This window comes from Scomber japonicus, chromosome 9, assembly GCF_027409825.1.
Source record: "Scomber japonicus isolate fScoJap1 chromosome 9, fScoJap1.pri, whole genome shotgun sequence".
In the NCBI taxonomy this organism is placed as follows: domain Eukaryota; kingdom Metazoa; phylum Chordata; class Actinopteri; order Scombriformes; family Scombridae; genus Scomber; species Scomber japonicus.
This window is the reverse complement of record NC_070586.1, coordinates 31,244,588-31,268,478: the sequence shown is the minus strand read 5'-3', so window position 1 is coordinate 31,268,478 and position 23,891 is coordinate 31,244,588.

Sequence of the window (23,891 nt, the reverse complement as noted above, 5' to 3'; positions counted from 1 at the left end):
ATTGGTTTGTATGTAGGGCCACTTGCATGTGAGAGTCTAATTAGTTATTGAATTACTGCATTTATGTACAGTACAGTACAGTGTATGTGTGTGTGTGTGTGTGTGTGTGTGTGTGTGAGAGAGAGAGATATACAGTGATCTGAGCAATGAGTGCAGGTCCCAGTCTGCTATAATTAGCTCTCTTTTCACTAAACCGATTAATCTCTAACACTTGGACAGCAGCTCTCACTTACACACTCACACACTGGCACATATAAACATTGAGGGATGCTGTACATGTGTGCGCATGACCACCCATGTACCACATTTACTTTAAGGCATGTAAAAATAGGCTTTAGTAGAACAGTTCATAGAACAAATGTTACCAAAAGAACAAAAATTGGTCAAGATGCAAACCTGAATGTCTCCCTTCAATTCAGGCTTAAACAGGCTTAGAAAACACACTATAAAAGAGCAATAACAAAATCCAATTAAGATGCATAAAAGGGCACCAAAACGAATTAAATAAACAATAAATTAGAAGAAAACACACTGCCCAAGTGTGATCTTTCTACATTGTTCCAGTAGGATGAAGAATCACAATAAACTTCTCTTCATTGTCCATCCATGCTCAGAATATTCAGTCATACTTTAGCTAAACATGGCTGAATACAATGCTTCAGCCTCAATCTTCACACATGAATGTACTGGATGGATGCACAGTTTTTGTGGTTTGTGCACATTACAATAGTGACTGTTCCACTAGTCAGGATAAATGCTCTGTCTTACTTCACATAGTGGTAGAGTAGAACCTACTTCATTATGCAATTAGAGAAAATAAAAAGAGGTCAACAAAAATCTTAATAAGGAACTTGTTTTTTGGAGAGAAAAAAGAAGCTATGAACTACAATAGGCATGGAGACCCAGGAACTGAATTTTTGGTGTAGAGTCAGAAGTGGAAACAGCAAGGCTCAGAAAGACTTTCTGCAAACCTATCAGCAGACAATATTAGACGTTTCTACAATGTTCTTTTATAAACAATAGAAACAAACTCTCACTTTCACACTAAAACACTATCTGAGCATGGAAACTATAGTATGATTACAGAAAATAAATTATGCCTAAAGTATGGTTAAGATTAGATAACTAAAACACTTATTTGAGGTCTGTAATGGGACAGGAACACTTTTTTACTGCACAAAAAACAATTTTTTACAAGCCTATCTACCACTCTCACCTACACACCCTTATTTATTTTTCACATTTTGGCATTGAATGTTGGCACTGGATGGAAATTGTCAAATATGGGCACAATTTCTTGGATATGGTTGCATGAATTACAAAAAGCTCAACTAAAAAGATATAATATATGTATTCAACACTAAACAGGCTTGAAAGGAGAGTAGTTGTTATGAGGTCTACAGTAGCAGGAGGAGTAGGAGTACCCTCTGCCTATATGGCAGCTCAGTAACACGGTCACTAAGGAGCAGTGGGACTTCCAAATGAATGCAAATCAAATTAAGCCCAAATTAGAATTGCACGCTTGCATTCTGATGCTGTGGATCTAAATACTGAGCTCCGTTACTGTAAAATTGTGTTTCTGCACTCGTCAAAGGAACACCCCCTACCCCCCCAGAAGGTTATTTCTTTCCCTTTGGTCTGACCACTTTCCCAGTCATTTAAATGTAAAAGAAATGATGTGCTCAAAATAAAAGCATCATGTTCTATAGGACCGGTGCCAATCTGCTTTTGTATTTTCTTTTTTTACACCAAGGACACCCACAACTACAGAGGGTGCAACACAAGCAAAAATGGACCAAAAGCATCGTCTTCATTTTGACCAAGTGAGCGCAGTCACAAAGAGCACCATTATCTTATTGCAAGAATTCAAAAAGAAAGGGTATATGCTAATTGGAAGCCTTTTAAGTTTTTCTTATCATCTCACTGGAGCTGTAAAAGTCATTTGAATAATGCCCACGTTCCCCAGGTAGCCTGAGATTGAATCCACCAAAATCCTCTCTCCTGTGTGCTTCCAGCCTGCAGCCTCTTGTCTTTTTAATATTACTGAGGCAGGTGGAAGGTCATCACTGCACTAAACACCAGGTATGTTTGTAGCAGCTTATGCAAACTCCAGACGTGTCCTTAGGTTCTGCTTATTTAACCATGAGTAAACAAAAACAGCGGCCTTCCTTTTCAAAGAGAATTTTGGTGCTTTTTATCAGAAGTACTTCAAACCAACTGCATATAAAAATATCAAAACACGCAGTTTCATGGAGCACATATATCCATATGTTAAGAGCCAAGGGCAAACTAGTCTCCACTCATATTCCCAGTTAACTTAAAATAATATTTGAACATTTTGGGAAATACACTTACTAGTTTTTTTTGTAGAGAGTTAGAGGAAAGGGTCGATACTACTCTCATACTATATCTGTCCTTTCAATGTGGACCTAGAGACGGAGGCTGGTTAGCTTAGCATGAAATCGAAATACTGTAGGAAAAAACTGTTAGCCTGGTTCTGTTTGTAGGTAACAAAATCACCTAAATTCTCTAAATTTCTACCTATAAAACAAATTGTCTCTTTCAAACATTGATTTTGTACAGATTAAACAAAAGTAATATAACGTTTTATATAACATGTTAATTAGTGAGCTTTAGGCTGGTTGCCTTTGGATGGAGCCTGGCTAGCTGTTTCCCCATGCTTTCTTTACTGAGCCTAAAAGCTCCAGCTTCATTTTCATTGAACAGATATTAAAGTTTTATCAGTCTTTTCTGTACAAAAATATATTGTATGCACATTTGCCAAAACAGAAATATTGGTGTATGTGTTGGTTAAAGTTATATAGGTGAACTGTTATGTACAGTGTCTCTATAAAATAGGCATTGTTTGTAACCTGTTCTCCTGTGATGGTATTGCACTCCTCTGGTTGGATTTGAAACTGCTAAACCATACTGGAGGGTACCATTGGCTTATAAAGGGATGTTTCCAGAGGAAGATGCCAACTATGGTAGAACTGGAGGGGTGTTTTCTGGGTCTCGAGTTTCTAAGGCTATTTTAAATTTATATGGAAAATATTACATGACTAAGATGTGTGTGAATATGTTTTTGATTCAATTGTTAATATTATAGTATATTGTGGACCAGCTGTTAATCTTACAAATTACTAATTAATGTCTCAAGTCAGTGTGGAGATCTTCCGGGACCCCAGAGGGGTCCACAGTTTTCACATTTAGTTAATCCCCTTGAATGAGAAAGTATGTCCAAACTTTTTTTTCTGTATATTTAATCATTTTTCTTATAATTGTTATATTCCCAGTAAAGTTGATGATGTCATTCTATACAATAAAGTTTACTGTCAAACTGTAAAATATCATACCTTTATTACAAATCTGTCATGCGTCAAGTGTCTGAAAACCACATTTGAGGGGTCACTGCACGTGAATGCATGTTTATAATCTGTATATATAAGATTATTGGCCGTTATATGGATACTGGAGTTTTTATACTCCCTAATATTGGTATCAGCAGTCGAGCTCTCGCCAGCTATTCCATGAAATCTCTGGAAATTTGATTTAGTCACTCTCCTGGTGCCCAAATTGCTTTCAAGATATACTAAAGCTCTCATTACCAGTGTTTGCTTTGTATTGTGACCTTCCTTACAGGCCCTGCTTTGCTTTTGACTGTGTTGTGTGTACCTGAAAACTACAAAATTGCATCAAAGTAAACTAGTGACCAAAGTAAATTAATTGTATGTGTCACAGCCCAAGCCTAACCCTTAAAGTAATTTGAATTAAGCAAACTACTACAAAATATCATTTGTCAGTCTGTAAACATGCTCTGGTGCTGTGATAATACAATCTTAGGCGGAGGCAGAACATTGCTGTTGCCTATAACGATGAATGATTATATTTTTCACTGTGTGATATGGAACACAGCACAGGGCACACAAGGGGAACATGGAGTGTGTAATGTGCTTAAATAAAAAAAACAGGATAGTGCTGACTTCCATAAGGTCTCTGTCATAACGGCAAATTATAATAAATGGCTGCCCCTTATGAATAACACTCCCTACCCTTCAGTAATGGTTTCCCATGCATCCTGTATTCATTTGCTACTTCAAACCAGAGTTAAATTGACTATAAACAGAATCCTCTGAGATAAATGAAACATATAGTAACTCTAATATTCACAAAAAAAGCATACAGCACCCTGACATTTCAGTATCCTCACCAAACAGATGACAAAAGGCATAACAAGGTAATAGGCCAGGCAGAATCATTTAATTAATCCCTTGCTAGCAGCAGATGGGCATGAGCTTAGTGGCTCCTAGTAAGAGCTAATGTATTTTTGCACTCACTGTAATGATGGTCATGATGGCTCTGGAGTCTGAGGACTGACGGAGGGAGACCAGACTGAAAATGGAAAGCACCGATAGGTCAGTGGTGTCCGTGACCTGCTAACTCACAGGATATAGTCAAGGAGAGTGTAGACAGATGAATGGGAAACTTACATCCATTTAATCCTCTGAACAGTGAAATCTTCAGCAATACAAAACAAAGGCAAACACAAATGCTCTTCTTTGGATATAATGACAATAAAGTTATTTGTTTTTGGGGTTTTTTTTTCATTTTATTTATTTATTTATTTATTTTTCTAATTTTGTTATTGTTAGTCTCACATAATATATTGCACTCTTATCAATGTAAATTTCCACAAAAGGCAGAGGTATCAAATCTAGAGTTGATTTTATTTTGTATTTCTTTTTCTTTTCAATATCACAGATATCAGCAATTAAAAGGGGCTTTGCTGGGAAAACTTTCATATTTTCAAGTTAACTGCAGACATTGAGAAGCCCTGTCAGAAATAGTGTAAAGCTACTAACATGACTTTGTGGATTTGACCTAAATATAATCAGTTAAGACTTATCTAACAAACCTTTTTACAAGTGTGATTCTGCCTATGTAGTAGTCAGTAGTTTTACCTCAGCAGTGTTCTGTAAAGAGAAAAACTGCATGTAAAAAGTACTAAGCTGGATATGACACCATAGCAGCAGCGACGCAAACTTCCTTACTGTTACCCTAGATATTCAAATAATATTATTAATGGAAGGAAAGAAAATCATTCAAAGGTCTAGTAGCACACTACATGGTAGAAGCTTCCTTGTGACATTTTGCAACACACTGACTACTGAATTGCTTTATAATCTTTCGGTGCTATCTAGGCTCACTTCAGTACTGGTTAACTGAAATTAAAAGCCACAGGAGGCTTGTACAGGGACCAAATGTGAAAATTACGCACACTTGAGGGTTGAGGGACAGAATGTATTAGCTTAGTGGATGCTCGCTGAGAATAATCTATCACCCATCCTCCAAATTCCCTCTGAACGTTACCAGGGTTACAGCAGCCCTGAGATTTCACATGCACTGCCTCAATTTCCATCATGTGCCAGTGAGGCTTTGCCACTGCGTCTATGTAGGAGAAATTAGTTCCATAGCATGGCTTAAATACTATCTCTGCACAAAACAGATTGTGTGATTAAATGAAGTATTATATATTACCTGATGTTACCAAGAAACAGCACAAATCTGTCACACGGTGCAAAATTACAGTAATAGAATGGCAGGTTTTTCCTTCTGGTATTTAGAAGGGCTTGATAGTCATTTTCATGCTCATTTTGAAGGATCTGTCTTCAATTAATGTGCATTTCTGTGTGGAAAGTCAAAGGCAAAAAGCACAGAAAGAGTGTGGTACTGTCTAACAGGTCTGTGGGTTTCTCTTGTACTACAAGGTGAAGCACAGGACATCCACGCTCATTTATTTGGCTGTGCATCATCGTGGGCAATCGCAGCCATTAATTATAAACCGCTAATATGAGGTGGCAGGCGTTCCCCGGAGGTTGGTCATCATGTCTGATCCATCTTGGACTAGAGTGGATCTTGCTGAGTCTACTGCTTTATCAATGTCCGGCCCTGCTATCCAATGCTGCACAGGGGACTTTAGATGAGGGAGATCATAAAGAAGAAGAAGAACTGCAAGAACTGAATATAACTGCAATATTACAAAGAAGAGGGGATGTCACGAGTTGTACCTGCAATGAAACCTGTAATTGACTAATTATCAGACTGCACCTTCGTGGTAGGTCTGTAACTTTTGGGATATACCACATTGAAAATGCTGCTTACATCTGGAGCCCAAGCTAGAAGCATTCAAAGCAATGTTTTTCTCCAGCACTATGAGTCTGAAAGCAGCCGAGTCTTTTATCTTACTCGAATGAAACGACACTGATAAGCGCAACAGCCACCATGGAGTCTAAAGAGGTCTGTCTGTAGGTTGGCATGTGTAGGAACCCCCTTGCACCCAGCAGGACTCAACTGGGTTGGGAAAACACACTGGATCAAAGACACTAGCAGGAGCTAGAGGCAGAGAGGCATGTGGGATTCCTTCAGGGGGCTGCAAAGACTCATTTAATCTCTCTATACCTCCCTGTCCTCAGCAGCTGTTGGAGACGGAGGGGTTTAAGACGCCATGGGCTGAGACCAATAAGAGCAGATTAGGATGGAACAAGAAGGGGGAGGAGATAAAGGGGGAGAAGGACGGGGGCGATTTTTCATCACAAATATGGAGTGTGGTGAAGGCATTGGCTGTTACTGTGCCAAAGCCCTGTCAATCATCCATGCAGAGAAACAGGTCCCCAGGTGAAGGTGCAACATGGGTGTGCGATGTGGGCCATCTCTGGCACACTGCCTCTCAGCATCTTTTAGCAAATGCCACAATTAACAAGAACCGTTTTGAGGGGGGCGGGGGGGGTTGCTTTGCTTTACTTCACTCCGTATGCAAAACAACTGCTCAGAATATTCATATCCTGTCCCGAACAGCTGAATTCAGATTGCAGACCCAGCAGCAGCGGGGGGGTTAGATATGCAAGTAGATGGCATGGCATTTGGAATTGGTGTCGAACTGCACTCAGAGATCTGCATTGCCTGCGTACAACCAATTGATTTGCAATGCTGTAATATACATTCTAAATCCCTCTGGTGCAACCAGTGCTGCTTATTTGTGGGCAGTGTAGTATACACACAGATTAACATACACCCTTACACTGAGGCAGGAGATTATTTGAGGTCATTTCAAGCTGTGACCATTCTTGCCTGAAACATTTTACGCAGACACAGTCTAAAGGATTATTTTGTATACAACTTGTTTAAACAGTTGACTGCGCTGTAATTTTATGGAATTAACTTAATCTATGCCATCTCGTCCTGCAGCAATCATCGTCGCAGGGCAATAAAAGACAGACAAATAAAAAAATGACACAGCAGTGCATCCAAAAAGTAAATATATTCTCTTTTTCTGATGAGCTGTATACACCTTGTGTTCCCTAGTGCCTAATCCCTGATTAGGCAAAACAAGCGCATATTCTGCAAAGATCTTGACATTTGCAGTGCCCAAGCCTTACAGAGCAGTGCAGTACTTGTGTCCACCCTGCTGCCCACAGCTAGAATGAGGTAATTGGGGTCATATCACTTGTCGTAGAGTTTAATCATTTTCAGATTCTTTCTGCATATTAAGCAGCGTTGGCAGAGGAACATCTGGGGGTTTAATAGTGTTGGGGTGAAGTGTATGTTTGTGCTAGAAGTGGGTGAGATCTCAGCATATGGGGTAAGATTATTACATTGGGGCTGTGGAGCTTAAATTGATGCAGTCTCCAAGGTCAAATAGGGGTGCATTTGCATGAAAATCCCAATTTTCCTTTATTTTAATCTCTGCACTTGGCAAAGTTTTGAAAAGGTCATGAATGAAGATCTCAGTTAAGATTACGCTCCATTAAGGAGAAGAATTGAATGCCTGATAAAAGTTATACAAAGTCTGATTCATTATTTTGTCGTACTTTTGCCTCAAAACGACTTAAAGAGAGCTTGACTTGAAAGTGTCATGCAAGTCTGAAACATACTGAAAATCGTGGATTACACTTCAAAAAAGAAAACTACTTGAGACATCTGACACTCAGTCTGCAGTCACTCCAAAAGGAATAACACTAGCTTACACTTTTATGATATTAATCATCAACTGTACTGGAGAACTTTGCAAGTCCCAAAGAGTGGTAATTAATTTTTCTGACAGCTTATTTGAAAAGTAAACCTCATCTTCTTCATGAAGGAAAATGCTTCTTCGTGAAGCTTTTAAATCCTATTAGTGAAGAATGGGGCAGCTTTTAGAATATATGAAAAGATTGTTTGAAGTTTTTCAGTCGTGTGATTAAACAGAGTGAAATAGACAAAGTGTGCCTTATCGCAGCCACAAATCAAATCAGCTTCCCTGATTAAATCACCTTTCCTGTCAGTCTCAGAGCTCACAGCCTGCTAATGTTTACCACATGGAGCTGATGTCTTTAGACATGGTCCATGGCAGTCTGTATGTAGGAGAAAAATATGACTGTAGTTTTATTCCATTTTTAAACTTATTAAACCTGCATTAACTGCTTTTATTGTTTTTTAAGCCACTTTGAGGAGCTGGAACTGCCTATAAACAAAACATTAGCATATTATAACCTTATGAAGCTGATATGGCTGCTGCACTGGGAAACAGTCGCCCATTTACACATCCAGTAAACACAGCAACAACATTAGCATCCATTTGAAATCATGTTTTGTTTTGGTGTTTTGGTCTCCTGGAAATTGTAAGTCCAATATTCACTCTCATTTTAGCTCTGTTTGGGTCTCATGACTCCATCACCTTCTGAGGATAAAATGTGTCTCTTCAGCTGCTAAATGCTTCAGTGTTTTCACCAGCTAATCACTAACTTCATCTGCCTGATGTGCAGTGCCGGGCAGTTGGTGAATTTATTTATCAGATTCCTATGACAACGAATAACTTCTGTGGCTAGAAACAAAAAAAGGTTTGACAAATGACTGCTTTCATATGACACAGTCATTTGATCCATTGCAACTTTAATACAACCGAAGGTATTATCATCAGCAATATAATTATGATTATGCATACCTGCTTACTTGAGGGATTGTTATATGGATGGTTAAGGGTGTCAGTTCGCTTGTGTACCTCTCATCACACAAATACTGTATGGTGCCTTACACACACAAACCATTGTTACTTTACAACACATAAGCAGAGAGTGATGACAGTTGAGAGAGATCTTTTAAAGCCAGTTAACATGACAAGATCACACAAAACTCCTTTCATCCAATCCATAATGGTTTGCATTAAGCAACAGGTCTTAACAGATTTGGCTTGCATGTTATAGATGGCTTAAAACCAGATATGGAGGTACAGTGTCTGGCTCATAGTGTGATAAGCAACATGAAAGGATGGAGAGAAAGAGAGGGGGAGAATAGAGATGCTGATACAAATTTAAATGAATTCAACTGCAGCACAGCGAACATACAGTGATGTGATCTCATGTTCTAAGGAATGGAGCTTCCAGTATGTCAGTGCACATGCACAAATAAATCAACACATACAATCCTTTAACAAAGCCCATTACATCATTCACTGTAACAAATGCTTTGGGCTCACTGGGTCCCAGAGGGAGAGAACTTCAGCCTCTGTCATGCCATGCCAGCGATACCGTGGCTAAGTTACAATTCACTTCCATCAGCCCCTCCACACGCCACTCCCTCCTTTTCATTCCAACACAGCCTGCCTCCACTCCTTCCTTTTACTCACTGTACTGTCATTCATGGTGCCAGCATCTGTTTAAAGTGATTCAGTGATGAAAAAGGGGGGGGGGGGGGGGGTGGTGATGGTGTTTGTGACAGGGTGACATGGAGTGCATTGATATCAACATAGAGGATGAGTGAGTCAGTGCTGTGGAATGTATCTTATAGCCTGAGAGAAATATAATACAGTGTTCTAGCAATGCAATGTTGTTTACTTAAATGTGTTTTTAGTTAAATATTTTAATCCCTTCAAGGGTTTGCTTTCATCCTTAAGGCCTTACAGTTCTATAAACCACTGTGTGATGGAAAACCCACCCTAAATGCACCTCTAACATTGCACTAATCAATATTTATATTAATGATGGATCAAATGACTATGTGTAATTTGAAAGTAGCTGCAAGACAAATCTATAACTTAAAAGGTCATTCTGGTTTTTTTATAAAATGGGTCTTATTCATTATATATCATAGCATTATCACCGTCATATTATCTGTCAAATTTCACCAGTCATGATAGAAATGTACTCACCAATGTAATTCATGAGATCTGGGAACATAGCTATGATGAAGTCCAACACAAGCAGCAACAAAACAACAGGTTGTAAACAAGCCATAGTATTGTCAAACTGATTTAGTAAGACGATAGCAGTATGATGAAAGGTGCTTTTAGGGTTTTTTATGATAACCACTGACCATAGGTCATGACATTGTTGCTGGTTGGTGGTATAGATTAAATTTATCCCTGGACTGTTTCTTCTTGAAGAGTCTGACTGTATAGTAGTCTATGGGAAAATGACCCAACTTCTCACATGATTTAATACCTCAGTAAACACTTTTCTAACAAGTTTATGGTCTCAATTGCTAGTTTCAGGTCTTCTTCAATACAGCACAATGTTCATTTAGTAAATTAGAGTCCCATTTCATTTAAATTCGACAATAAAGCAGGGTATGCTTCAGGTTGTGGCTACCTTGTGACTGACAAGTCGCTACTATTGCGACATTAGTTAGGTAATGTAAAAATGGCTTAACTCCAGATTCACAGAGTATAGGTATAGTTCATGAGGGTTAACTGTAACATTTTGGTCACCTAAAAGAGACCCTCTAAAGAGTCGGACGTTCCATTCATCTGGCAAGTATAAGCTGTTTTAATGGCTTGAGCCTGTTTTTTGCTAGCAAGTGTTAGTTAACCACAGACTGTAAATGCACAGTGCCAACCAAGCTAGCAGTTATTATTTGGGTCAGTGCCAGCCTCTCATCTAAATATGGTCCCTTCTGGCTCCAAAAATCCAAGATGGCGACAGTCAAAAGGCCAATCTTAAGGCTTCAAAACACGAGTCCACCGAACAATGGGTGACATCACGTTGTCAACATCCATTATTTTTATATAGTCTATGAATTCATGACAGGTAGGTCTTAATATGAGAGATTTCTATCTATTAAGATATCACATTGAGGAGCTCATTCATACTACACCATTGTGCTGGAGTAGAGAGATCACAGCACCAACTCTGCCAAGGTTAGAGGTTCGATTAACATAGAAGCTGAGACTGCAGACTGCCTCTCTCATCAGTATTGGTGAAGCTTTTTTTTCTCAGAGCCAGCTCTCCTTGCTCTACCCCTCTGCATCACACACACACACACACACACACACACACACACACACACACACATACACTACAGCGAATGCACTGACTGATTAAATCAATCCAAGCTCCGGTGATGCCAAGTGTTCTCTATATTCCCTTCAATTCCTGATCCCTCATTTTCTCCCTCACCCCCTCTTTCCCCGTGGACCCACGGTAGCTGCGGACTCCTGCCGGGTCTGTATGGCTGTGTTGAAGCTGAAGAGCGAACACCCATCACCCATCCAGCAGCAACCACCCGCGGGCCTGCAGCACTTTCAAAGAGTTACGCTGAAATGGAGGAAGAGGCCGTGCAGAAACAGCTCAATCGCTGGAGCTCTGATTTCCACACAGACATGTAGGAGATGCCCATTTGGTTTGCGCAGATCAATCCACATCATTTCATGCAATGGTGGTGCCTACGGGCTCCCATGATGCTCTTTGGTAGCAAGGCTGCTGAAGAGCAGAGGTAATGCAAGCTGCACAAATAGGGCTCACACAGCAGGAGGTTGGCCTAGGCCGATCTGAATTGTAGTCTGCAGTGAGGAAACCAGCAAAATAAGACGATTAGTGCGTTTCCCGCAAATATGATTGTGACGAGTTGGCGCACGTACCATGGCAACACGAGAGAACATGTGAAATGGAGAAATTTATTCAACACACTTGTCAAAGTAGGGCACAAAAAAGCTTAGCCAAGCTTTTCCTGTCGTAGAATTATTAACCATTCAATGTAGGCTAATTATGTGGATTCTGTGCTGACTAAGCTTGACTTGTCCTTTAGTTTTACATGAAATGACTTTTACTTTGTCTGTTTCCTTGACTGAAGGAGCCTCATCCACACTGCAACACTGCCCTAATACTGCAAAGCTCTGCAGCAGCCAGAATTGATTTCATCACAGCCGCCAACATTGGGTGGCACAGAGACCCTCATTTTCAGTGATCCTCCATGGTACAGTGAGCTCTGCGTCTGACAACTCTACACTTCAAATAGAGAGAGATACTAGGAGGGAGAGAGAGAGAGAGAGAGCATGCTTTATTAATGAGCTATCCCCCCAAAAGGCACTTAGGAGAGGTTCCCAATTAAGCTGTCACAAGCTCACAGCGAGTCACTTCCAATGACCAAAATTCTTCAACAGGACAGGGACAGGACGATATATTGCTACTCTCCACTCTAGTCATTTCTCTCTTGGTCCTGGAAGAGTATTCTGCCGTAGGAGGCAGGAAAGACAGCTTGCATCTGGGCAAAAGCTCCCAGCTGGGCAAAGCTCCTGGCGTTCACCCGCCACAGAAGACCGCTGCAGCGTGAGTCCTGCACATCAAAAACCTTCCCACACATAAAGCCCGGCATTGATGAATACGCTGGCATCTCCTCCGCCACATTCATTTTCTGACAGTGTCCCTTTATATTTGCTGCCAGCTCTTAAGTAGGGGAGAAAAACATTTTCCTGTCTTTATTTGACAGCCTCTTCATGAGGCCATCTCGCATGACCTCCACATAAATTAGCTGTCATGTAGCTGCTTGGCCAGAGTGACAAATATGGACGTGGACACAAAGCATGTCTATCGTCTTGCTACGTGTATGCAAGAGTTAAAATACCATTCATTACTGGATTCTCATTTAACACAGAGAGAGAGAGGGATATTCAGTTGTTATTTCTAATCGTCTATTTGTCATGTAAAGTTGAAATAATAGTCTGTAAAAGAACATCAGCTAAGCAGCCAAGCAGGGTCATGTTCTTTTTTTATTATAATTACAATACTAATACTACCACTATGATTCACTCTACACTGCAATACAAGAACAATGCTTCTTTGTTGTGTTCTACATGGATCATTAGCCGATGATGATGCTGTCTTTTTGCCTGGGACATGTAGCTTCAGACTCAGTCTTTTATTATGATATCATGTGGCCTATGTAGCGATCAAGTGAACCTTTTTACAAGATTGTCATTTTAAAAAAGGCTGTAAAGGCATCTAGCCACGCTATTATTGTGAACTGCATGTGTCATGTGTAAACAGGAAGTGTGACAGGTGTAATAGCAGTAAACAAGGGGGAATGAGGTTTAGCAACAGTCGAATTGTTCAAGTCCAAGTTAAAGATTCCCTGCAGACAAGTATTAAAATATAAAAGATATTGTTGGAACAGTAATGTGTCTAATATGTTTTTCCACAACAAAAGTACAATTAACAAAATGGCATCTCCTCTTTCTCCCTCATTAACAATTCATAAATGTATGAATATGTACCAGTAAATATGTTAAATATCTAAAAATATGTCCTTGTTCACTGTCCATTCTCAGAGTTTGTGCACTGGAGGCTTCAAGTCAAACTCTGCACACACATCATTCTGCACAGTGAAGCTCAAACATCCAACTGCAGGAAAAAAAAAGAGAAAAACATTTTATTTGAGTGGAGAGGGACTTTAAATCTCTCCTTAGGTTGTTTGACACTTTTGGTCTGTGCTATATGCTGCAGTTAGAGAAGTAATGATTATGAATGGCTTGAAATCAAAAAGGAACTCTCACTAATTGATGAACATTTAGGTAATTACTGTGAAAACAAGGGCCTCTGTTTAATTGTCATTAATTATCTGTTAATTGCAGCTCAGTCAAAGCCATGCATTACTCGCTACACATTTCAAAAGACATTTTTTGAGATTGATCTCATTACTTCCCTTAAAGCTGTAATTGCTTTGAGCATGAGTGCTATGATGTTTTTCAGCTAAATCCCCCAAATTAATGAATGTATTCTCCTTTACCTTCCAAAAACTCAATTATGTCTCCTGTGAATGCTCAGGAAAACTAAATAGTTTAGTTCAGCGCAGTAGGAGAGCAAACATCAATGCAGTCAGAGGAAGGAACTTAAGTATCTAAATCTCTAATGAGGTTCCCACATATCTGCATACATTTACACCTGTTTGGGTTATTTCTCTCTCTCTCTAGACTAAAATTGTTGCTGGCTGCTTCTCTGTGCGTCCTTTCAAGTCTAGTTTCAGGAGGCCTGTGCTGTCGGTGGGCTTTGTTTCAACAATATTCTGTCTGTATTCATGTTTATCTTTAAAGCTCAGTAAAATTTAACTAGTGGAGAATGTTGGATGGTCTTCCTTTAACCTTTCTCATCAACACATTAGAGTGAAGTGACTGATTATGGTAAATGACTGTTATATCGAGAGGGTAATAAACAGACACATTAATGATTAATATAGTATTACAGCAGCTCCTAATGTCATTGTTACTCCTCTCCTGTGGAGGATAAAATGGGGCAAAGTGCAATGGAGGGGGATTTGGAGAGGGCAGTAATTGGCTCTGATGGTACACTACACGAAGGACAGGTCACCTGAGATTTGACCTCAGATTTGACACGACTAAAACGGCAACCTGTTCAGCTAGACTGCCTCCAACATGACAGTTTTCTTGATTTACTTGTTCCATTTAAAATCTTCAACAGGGGGGCTTTTTTTGGCATAAAGATGTCCTTTTCAGTGGAGTACACATCAAGCTGTACTCTCCAGAGGGCTGGGCTTTCACTCAGTAGGAAGTTCAAGAGGACAGGGTTTTCCCACACTGCAGCCCATCTATCCGTGATTTACTTTCTGACGCTTTTCCAGCACAGAAAAGGCGCAGAAGCAATCCTGAGGTCACCAAGCTGTGCCTATTGATCAATATCCAGAAAAATCACAGACAGCCTCGACAGAATCCAACATCAACTGAGAACACATTTGACTAAGAGCGATTAAAAATGCTCTTAGCTCATGTATCAGCCCTAAATAGACAGAGTCAGTGCACCCAACAGGGAAACCAGGGCCTAGTCACGTAGCAAACCCTCAGAGTGGAGCTCACAAATCACCTGGTGGTTTCTGCTGCTCAGCACGAAAATAACAAACCAGGGACGTAGCCATGTGGGCTCACCACCCACAAGGAAAGGCGCAAGGCTTCAGTATACAATCTGCCAGATGGTGAGTGAAGGAAAAGACGTTGCCATGCTGAAACCCCCGGGTTAAAGAAAATCTCAATGCAGAAGAAGCAGATAAATGGTCAAGCCTTGTACTGTCTCATCAAGTTCCTTGCACCTTCCTCTGTAAGGCAAACAAAAGCAAACAAATTACAGCTACTGTTCAGGTGCCTTATCCCCCCTCCAACCATCTAATGATGTGCCAACTTCATTTCACACTTTCAAGCTCCAGTGCATACATTAAATTGGAACAAAGCCAGCAATTACTGTCAAGGAAGGCTGCAAGAAAATAATCGTTCTGAGGATCTGCAACTTGAACACATAGGACTTAGTTTTACTATCCTGATATATAATCCAACATCATTCCTTAAAATATAAAATATAGTACGTCAATGAATTTAAAAACAGCTCATATGATTTTCAGTGAGTGAGCTATCAATTGACTAAGGCACAGTGTCAGTGTCACCAGGGCATCTAAGTAGATCCCAGTAAATCTAGATGTATTGAGCTTTTAATACAAGAAATCTAGAGGCAGGTTGGGAAAATATGGTTGGATTGAATGAAATTAATGAAAAGTAAATTGATAACACTCCTCAGTTAATAAACAGTTCCTGCTCAGTTGCTCTTGGGAAAGGCTCTGAACCCTCAACTACTGTAATGGAGATACAGTTTCAGAGCCAAACTGACATCTTCCTTTGAAAAAATAAAGATAAAACTAGCTGCAATTAGATAACAACAGCATGTCCCATAGCAACAGTATAAACATTACACAAACATTTATCTGAATGACAGAAAACAATATTTTTCTATCCCCATCTGCATAAACATACATACACATAATGTTGATGATATAATGATAATGAAAATGAGTCAGACTCTCCTGCCCTATTATGAAATCATCATTATGACAATCATGTCATAATATGTTGCAGGTTGCACTGATGTGCCATGCCATGCCTAAATGAATACATGTTTTTCTTTCACACCTCACAGTTTAGCAATTATAGCTGAAAGTGTAAACAACAGACAGACAAAGGAGAGAAAACATGGCCTTCTAGGCAAAGGGAGTCGACTAATAAGAGAAGAAATAAAAAGAAAAACTATGATTTTTCCATGCTCGACTGTATATTCAGCTGCAGTGCGTGGCCTCAACTGATCCATGGTTCTGTGTTTACGCTGCTCAGGACAGCTCCAGTGATTACAATTAAGCAGCTCTTATCCCTGGACATAATCAAGGCAGGCCAGAATGTAGAGGGTGGGGTTAATCCTCCTGTGGCACAGAGACCCAAGTCTGGGAGAGGAGGAGGAGGGGTAGAGGGGTGGAAGGGGTGAGAGTGTAAGGTGTGGGTGAGATGCAAACTTGTCTGTCCGTCCACTGACAGACAGACGAGTTTGCATCCCACCCAGAAAAGACACGGCAGAAAGACATGGTTCTGTTTAGTCAGAGTCTCAAGTGGCAGCCAAAAGATAAACAGTGAATTACCATACACATTGAGAATATTCAGCACAAGTCTGTGTGTGTGTGTGTGTTTTGCAAAGGGAAAAAAAAAGGTGTGCACCTATTTCAATCCTCTGAGGGACAGTGTGGAAGGGAGGGGGGTGGGGGGGGGGGGGGTCAGGAATATTGAGGAGAGGAATTTAATCAGCGCTCTGTGTTAATGCAGAGCCCATGACACACGGAGGGCGTAAGAAAGGGGAGTGGATTATCAGCAAGTCAGCATGTTACAAAGCACAGGCCAGCTGAAATTCTCATAGAAAAGCCAGCCGAAGTCGCAACGATTGGGAACAAGAAGAAAATCTGATTTAAAATCAATTTTGAAACAAATGTGATTGTGTGTCTGGCAGCAGAGAGTTGCATGCACTGACCCCGTCATTTAAGGACACAACGCAGCATCAGACTGAGAAAAAATGAACACTACGGAGAATGTATGACTTATAATAATACAGTAATAGCAAACGACTGATAATATCTCCACTGGTATAAACAAAGTTGCGATGGGAATAAGGAAGAGCTCTTGTTTACTCCTTAATAGGAATGCATTTATGAAATTCTTTGAGTGTGTGTGTGTAATGTACCAAACCAAACTCATGGTGATACTGTGTAGTGCTATTCTGAGGATTGTAAATGCTTTGATAATATGTAATCTAAGCTATGGTTGTGATATGAGTCCTTTATAATGGTGAGATGCATGTCAAGTAGGTAGAGGCATTCACTGTTGATTACCTACAAGTATCACTTTACTGTAATGCAGTCTTTAAGAAAAGGAAAATACATGTAAGCGATATGCTAAATAAATTCTAGCCTCATACTGTGATATTATAACAATGAATCTCCCAGCTGTATACTCACACTCATTCAGCAGGACTATTTGAGCCCTTCAGTTTCAATAACAAAGTAGTACAATTGAGAGAAAAGGAAACAATATAAAGATTCCAGAGTCCATCAGTGTAGCCCAAATATGTATAGCTAAATAGCTAAATATGATTTCTTGTAATGTGGTAGTTGTGAAAGAAATACTAAATTATTTCAATAAATACTTCCTGGTTTATGTTAGCTACAGTTAGCTACAGTACAGGTGTTGTCAGCTTGTTGTAAAAGCTAATAAGATTCTCTTGAAAAACTGAAAGAATAAATCCCTTGTGTTGTGTTGTGGGTGTTGGTGTTTGAGTTTAGTGGATTACATTTTCCTTAACTCTCAATTCAATTAATAATTGAAAAAACATTTTCCAGTATTTTTTAAGCTTCTTCTCACACAGGATTGAAAGGCAATGGTTCCCTAATGTTGGTAACAAGCTCAATGTCACTGCATACAATAAGCTAATCTGTAACAGCACTAATGTTCAATGTTCAAAGTTAGATCATTCTTTATAATTTTTCCACACCTCACTAATATTAAAATGCTAACATTAGTTCAAAAACTAAAAGGAGGCTTATTAGTTTTTATGCTTGTGTGGTGAATAGTAAACTAGGGACGCTTCTCAGTCCTTGTGATGGTGCTACTTTTTTCAATCACAATGTTGCTATCCTCTCCAGCTCTCCACTATTTTCATATAACACAAAAGTAATGAGTACCAAGCCCATTTAATTTGTACAAGTTTAAATTGGAAAAGTAATTAGCTACATTACTAGCCACCGCAAATAGTAGTGGAATTACCAACATCGGCAGACAAAATGAGCTAGTCTTTTCCAGACACAGCAAACAACTCTTGAAACCATAACATGTAAAACAACTAAAAAACATACTTTGTACTCAACATCTTAGTTCTCCCTGTCAAAATAAAGCCACACTCTCTACCTCTGCAAAACTTCTAAATTTAACCCCTTGACAGTGACGATTAATGCAATTCTAACACAGTTCTAGTCACGCTGTGTTGGCCCGGCTTAGACAAAGACATGAGTTATAGCCTTTGCAGGATGGACGATGTAGAACAGGTGCCAAGACAACAGGGCTGTGCCAGCACGGGCGGCCGAGGGAGTGGGAAGGCCGGGGAGGTTGGAGGTGCATGTTAATCACTTCAGGAGGAGGTGGCCGAGCACTGCAGGTGTCGCTCCCACAAAGGAGCATTCACTCTGGGTCCGGACTGGCTGTCCCTGATCGCTCACTATCACAGACTGCTTCAGTCAGCCACAAAACACATCTCATCCATGATCCATCACGGTGCACACCAGGAGAGCTCAGAATCACAATCATTTTACCTTCCATGTGACAGTGGACAGTGGCATGTGCATCATGATAGATATGCTGATGATTAACACTCTATATGACCCAGTCAAGAAATATTGCATACATTTTGAACATGACTACTATTTTATGCATTAAGCACTCAAGGGTGCAAAGCATATCATTTCTGCTCTAATTGAACTGACAAACACATAATATCATTTCTATATAATGCTGCTGCTGCTCTGTAATTCCCATGCACACTCTGTAATGAAATGCTACACCGACCATGAAACTATAATGAGGTAGGTATAAGCCTAATATGATTAACATAGCATAACTGGTAATATATTTACGATGATGTGCAAAGGGTCATTTCAATAGGTAATTTATTCTTTATCGTTTGTGCTGAAACTATGCTCGTTAAAAAAAAAGGCATACGGTCAAAAACGTAATAGCATTTTAACTGTTTTTTTAATTAAGCAGCTGTGTGATCTACTGTAGTATGGTTCGACCACACAGGTATTTTCATTTACTCTGTCTGATTTGACTTCTGAGGACTGTACTTGTTTAACATCGCTCTGACCATTCTATTAGTTTTTGGTTTTTGGTAAACGGTGCAGTTTGGTGACCTCATATAATTTCAGCATAGCTCCACCCAACTTAAACAAGAGCAGCCACAAAGTGAAAACACCTGTGCTGGCGTGTATGGTCGTTACTGAAATGCAAAACTGTCATACAAAAAAGACATGCAGCTATCTATCCATGCTAATGTACGGAAATTAATGGAAAAGATTTCAGGAAAGAAGTCATTTTCACAGCAGACAGTTTGACATGCCATAGAAGAAGAAGCGCAGGTTTAATTAATGAGGGCTGTGCTCTACCTTTACCTACTCCAGAGCCCTGTATTATTTTGTATGCTGGCTCACTGACGTACATGTAAGATGAAACAGGGCATTCTTAATGGTATTAATCACACCTGAACATTTCTGAACATGATCCATTGACTTCTATCATTGTTAGGAATAAAAAGCTAAAATAAAACTTTAATTATTTATTTTTATCTCATTTCTTTTGATGATAAAGAATCATGCAACATCATACTTCCTGTTCCCACACATAGGCTACTGCAAGAAGGTACGACCACAGAATTGTAGTTTTAAAACTTCCAAATATTAGTATTCCATCCAAATCTGAAGATCACGGCTAAAATGTTTTTAAACTCGGAGCAAAGCCAAAATGTAAGTGTTATAAATGATAAATGATATTTCACTGTGCTACTTATTCACTTCCCAGCATTTTCATAACAAAATACTCAATTAGTTCCTGGAATTTATCTCGCTCAGCTACCTTTATTGTTCACAGACAGTATGATGGAGAATATATAAAATGTTGCCATTTATTTCTTGTTTTCTTCAAAAGAAAAAACAAAACAAAAAAACAGGTTTATCAAATGTGTGATTTTCCATTCAATAGGCCATATTGCCTTTTGCATTTAATAGTATGATCCACATTTCTGTGAGAAAACTCATTGTCTGGATTTACTAAATCCCTGGAAGTTTTTGCCTTAAAATACCCCTGTTCTATTGCAATACATTGCAACTGCTATTGCAGAGTCTTGCAAAAGCAATTAATTCATGGAGGCTTCTTCTACTGTTTACTACTCTCCTTTTTCAAGTGCAATGAAGGCAACTGACGCAAATACAGCATATTAGCTTCTGGCTGTTTAAACACATTGCTATCACTCATCAAAATTGTGACCGAAATCCAAAATCTTTTCACCACTCGCATAAAACAAGCCTCTGTCTAGGTTTTTTTTCTGAGTGAGGGAAATATTTCCCAGTAGTGTGAGAATACAGTAAAAATCAGCAGCCATCTTGAAGGAGGTTACTTGAGGTAATTCTACATTGAAGCCCCCATATACAGTCCCACCATGACAGCCACTTCATGCAGACAAAGAAAGGATCTGACAGTAACCAGCTTCCATGTTCATATCCAAATTGCCAACATGCTGCAGGGCTGACAGTTAGGTATACAACATCTTCTGCAGGTGTCTTCTTTCTCTAGAAACATCAAAGCATACAGTGCTGCAGGTTGAAGCTGACCTCAGGTCTTGTCAGGTCCATTAGAAAAATGACATTTTAACCTCGGTGATCTTCAGGTGGTGACGTAAGAATAAGTCCCACAGACAAAAACATAGCCTATTTCAAAGAGACTAGCCCCCTATAGAATTCATGTAATACACAAAGATAGCACAAATTCTCAAGAAGTAAATACACTATAACTACATGCTTGTCACCATATGCAGCTGCCTTTTAGACATCATTAATTAGCCTGTTCACTTGTGTTTGTGTGTTGCATTTTAACAACTGTGTTTTTTTGCCTCAGGAAAAATGAAATGTATAAGGACCAAACAAAGCTGTTATATTTTTGTCAGCATACAAAATAAAACAGCAGAATACAGATAAATTGTGATTTTTTATGTTAATATTCAGGGGAAGTCATCTGGTTTATGCCTGGTTACTAAGCATTCAGCACAGTCACAGGTGGCGGTGTGGACATTTTCATTCTGTCCAGAAACTGCTCTGTGTTTGAGTCGCAAATATTTCGGGTTCCAAATGAGCTGCATCCTGATTGTCAATGAGCCCAAAATGTATTCTTTTTTTACTTTTCTTTTTTTTTAAGTCAGTGAATTTAGGGATGTGCTGACAGAGAAACCACTGAGCAGACCTCTTCAAATTTAACTGGTATGAACCCATTAGCTAGCTCGCAACTTCCTATGAACTGCTTCAGTATAAATAAACGCTACAGGTAAGAACTCATGTAATAAACAACACCAAGTTGGAATATGCTGGTCCATGCTGACAGTCTAAAAGTGCATCAAACATCTGAGCAAGACAGAAAAGCAATCAAAATGCAGTGGTTTCCCTTCTTAATTATATATTGTGTATATCATGAAGGTCTCTGATTGAGTTGGCCAACAGAATCTGGAAAGCCTGGGCTCAGTGCTTCCTCCAATGTAGCCCCAGTGATCTGTGTGGATGAGTTTCCCTGCACCTGCAACTCTGTTTTTGGTTTCACGTTCTTTTTTCTTTCATACTTCACACCCCACACACTGTTCACACATACACACAGTGAGGCAGCCAGAAAAAGCATTAGCATCTCAGCCCAAAAACAACATATGTCATACAGTTTATTATTATAATAATGACAACAAAGTTCTAAGCTTAAGCTTGGCCATTTCCCTAAACCTAGCCTTCTTGTGTCTAAACCTAGCCACAACTTAGAATGATCATATAATGAAACAGATTTATTTTGGATGGCATTCTGTTAACAGTGCTGTGTGATCAGAAAATGCTCATACAGCACTTATTGTCTGGAAGCCATGGACAAGCTGCATATTTTGCTGTTCAGTTTGAAGTAGGCTATTAGAAGTCACATAAAACAACCGTTTTCTCTGTTACATGTGGGATGCTCTAACGACTTCTGACGCAGGATTCTGTCTTAAAGTCCCATTCCACTCAAAAATTTGAACTTTTGTTCCTATGGTTGGATATTTGAGCTTTTTCCATTCTTCATTTTCTGTCACTTTTTCTGCAGACAAACAAACACAACACTATGAATGCCTTGCAATTATAGCCTGTCTGAGAGTGAATGCCATTATCCCCATATCACAACCATAATCACGTCTCTTTTGGCCTTCGCTATAGTCAGATGACATGTTGTATACACTAGCTCTTTTTTGAGCACACTTCAGCCTCCACGCTATGCACTCAATAAACAGCTCACAGTCACACACAGTTTACTCATTTTACATAAAATAATTCAGATTTTGAGTATTCATTTTTACAATCTGTCATGGCCATATAGATATGATGATGATATGTGAAATCGGAGATGATTGACTTATTCAAACCCATTATATGCACTGAGAAAATGTATGAGGCACCCATGCTGTGGTTGAACCATACCTACTGTTGGGTGTATTTGATCTGCAAGTCATGCAGGTCTCTTTTTGAAAATGGATGTTAATGTATTAAAACAGATAATTCAGCAATTGCAGTGAGGCTATCACCTGCTGATCTATAGCTTTGTCAGGGCACCTTACCCATTGCACATCCATCATTTTCTGTGCTGGCTAGGATGAACTGTGCTGATTTAAACCAAATTGTAACCAGAACCTTCCTACAACAGAGTTTGATTTCAATGGTTTCATATGCTATGACTTACATTCAAACTCAAGAATGAGTGAATGCAAATAAAGTGCACATGCAAAGTTAATAGTTCTAATTACATCCAGCCATCATCATGAGACCATTAAATGCTGGAGGGTGCGAAAAGAGCTGACCAGGACCCATCAGTGTCTGCAGAGGACTTCATGCGAGGCTTCTTAACGACCTGAGCTCGGCTCATTGTTTTGAAGCGTTCAGTCATTCTGGCGGTAACTCACATGGGACACGAGTATACAACACTATTACACCAGCAACACCAGCAACACTAGCCCGGCCGCTGACAGCCGCCCATTCTCCAAATAAGGTAATTACAGGAGAGAGACCGGAAGACTCTCCATGGTAACTCACTCACAAACAGGAGGGGCCAAACAATGGACTAGTAAGGATGAGATGATTGACAGCTCGTTGCGGGCTCGCGCTCGCTGCCTCTGCTTGCATCCATTTACCGAAAGAGGCTTACAAAAACCACACGAAGATAGTACACTTTATCAGCCTATTTGGTGCAATAAACCATTCCACCACATAAAATGTATTTTTTTCCTGTCGTACCACAATAACAAAACGTAGGCTATTAAACAAAAGCGTGATAAACCTTAAAGCTCTAACGCACCGTCTGCATGAATCAACCTCACCTGCACCTGCTCACTCATCTTTAACCAAACGTTTTTTCATTGTTTTCCCAGCGTTCGTTTACATTGTTATTACACGTTTATTATTTCAATGTTGTCACACCCTCTCCTCTCCTCCTGAGTTGTAACAGCACAGCCTAA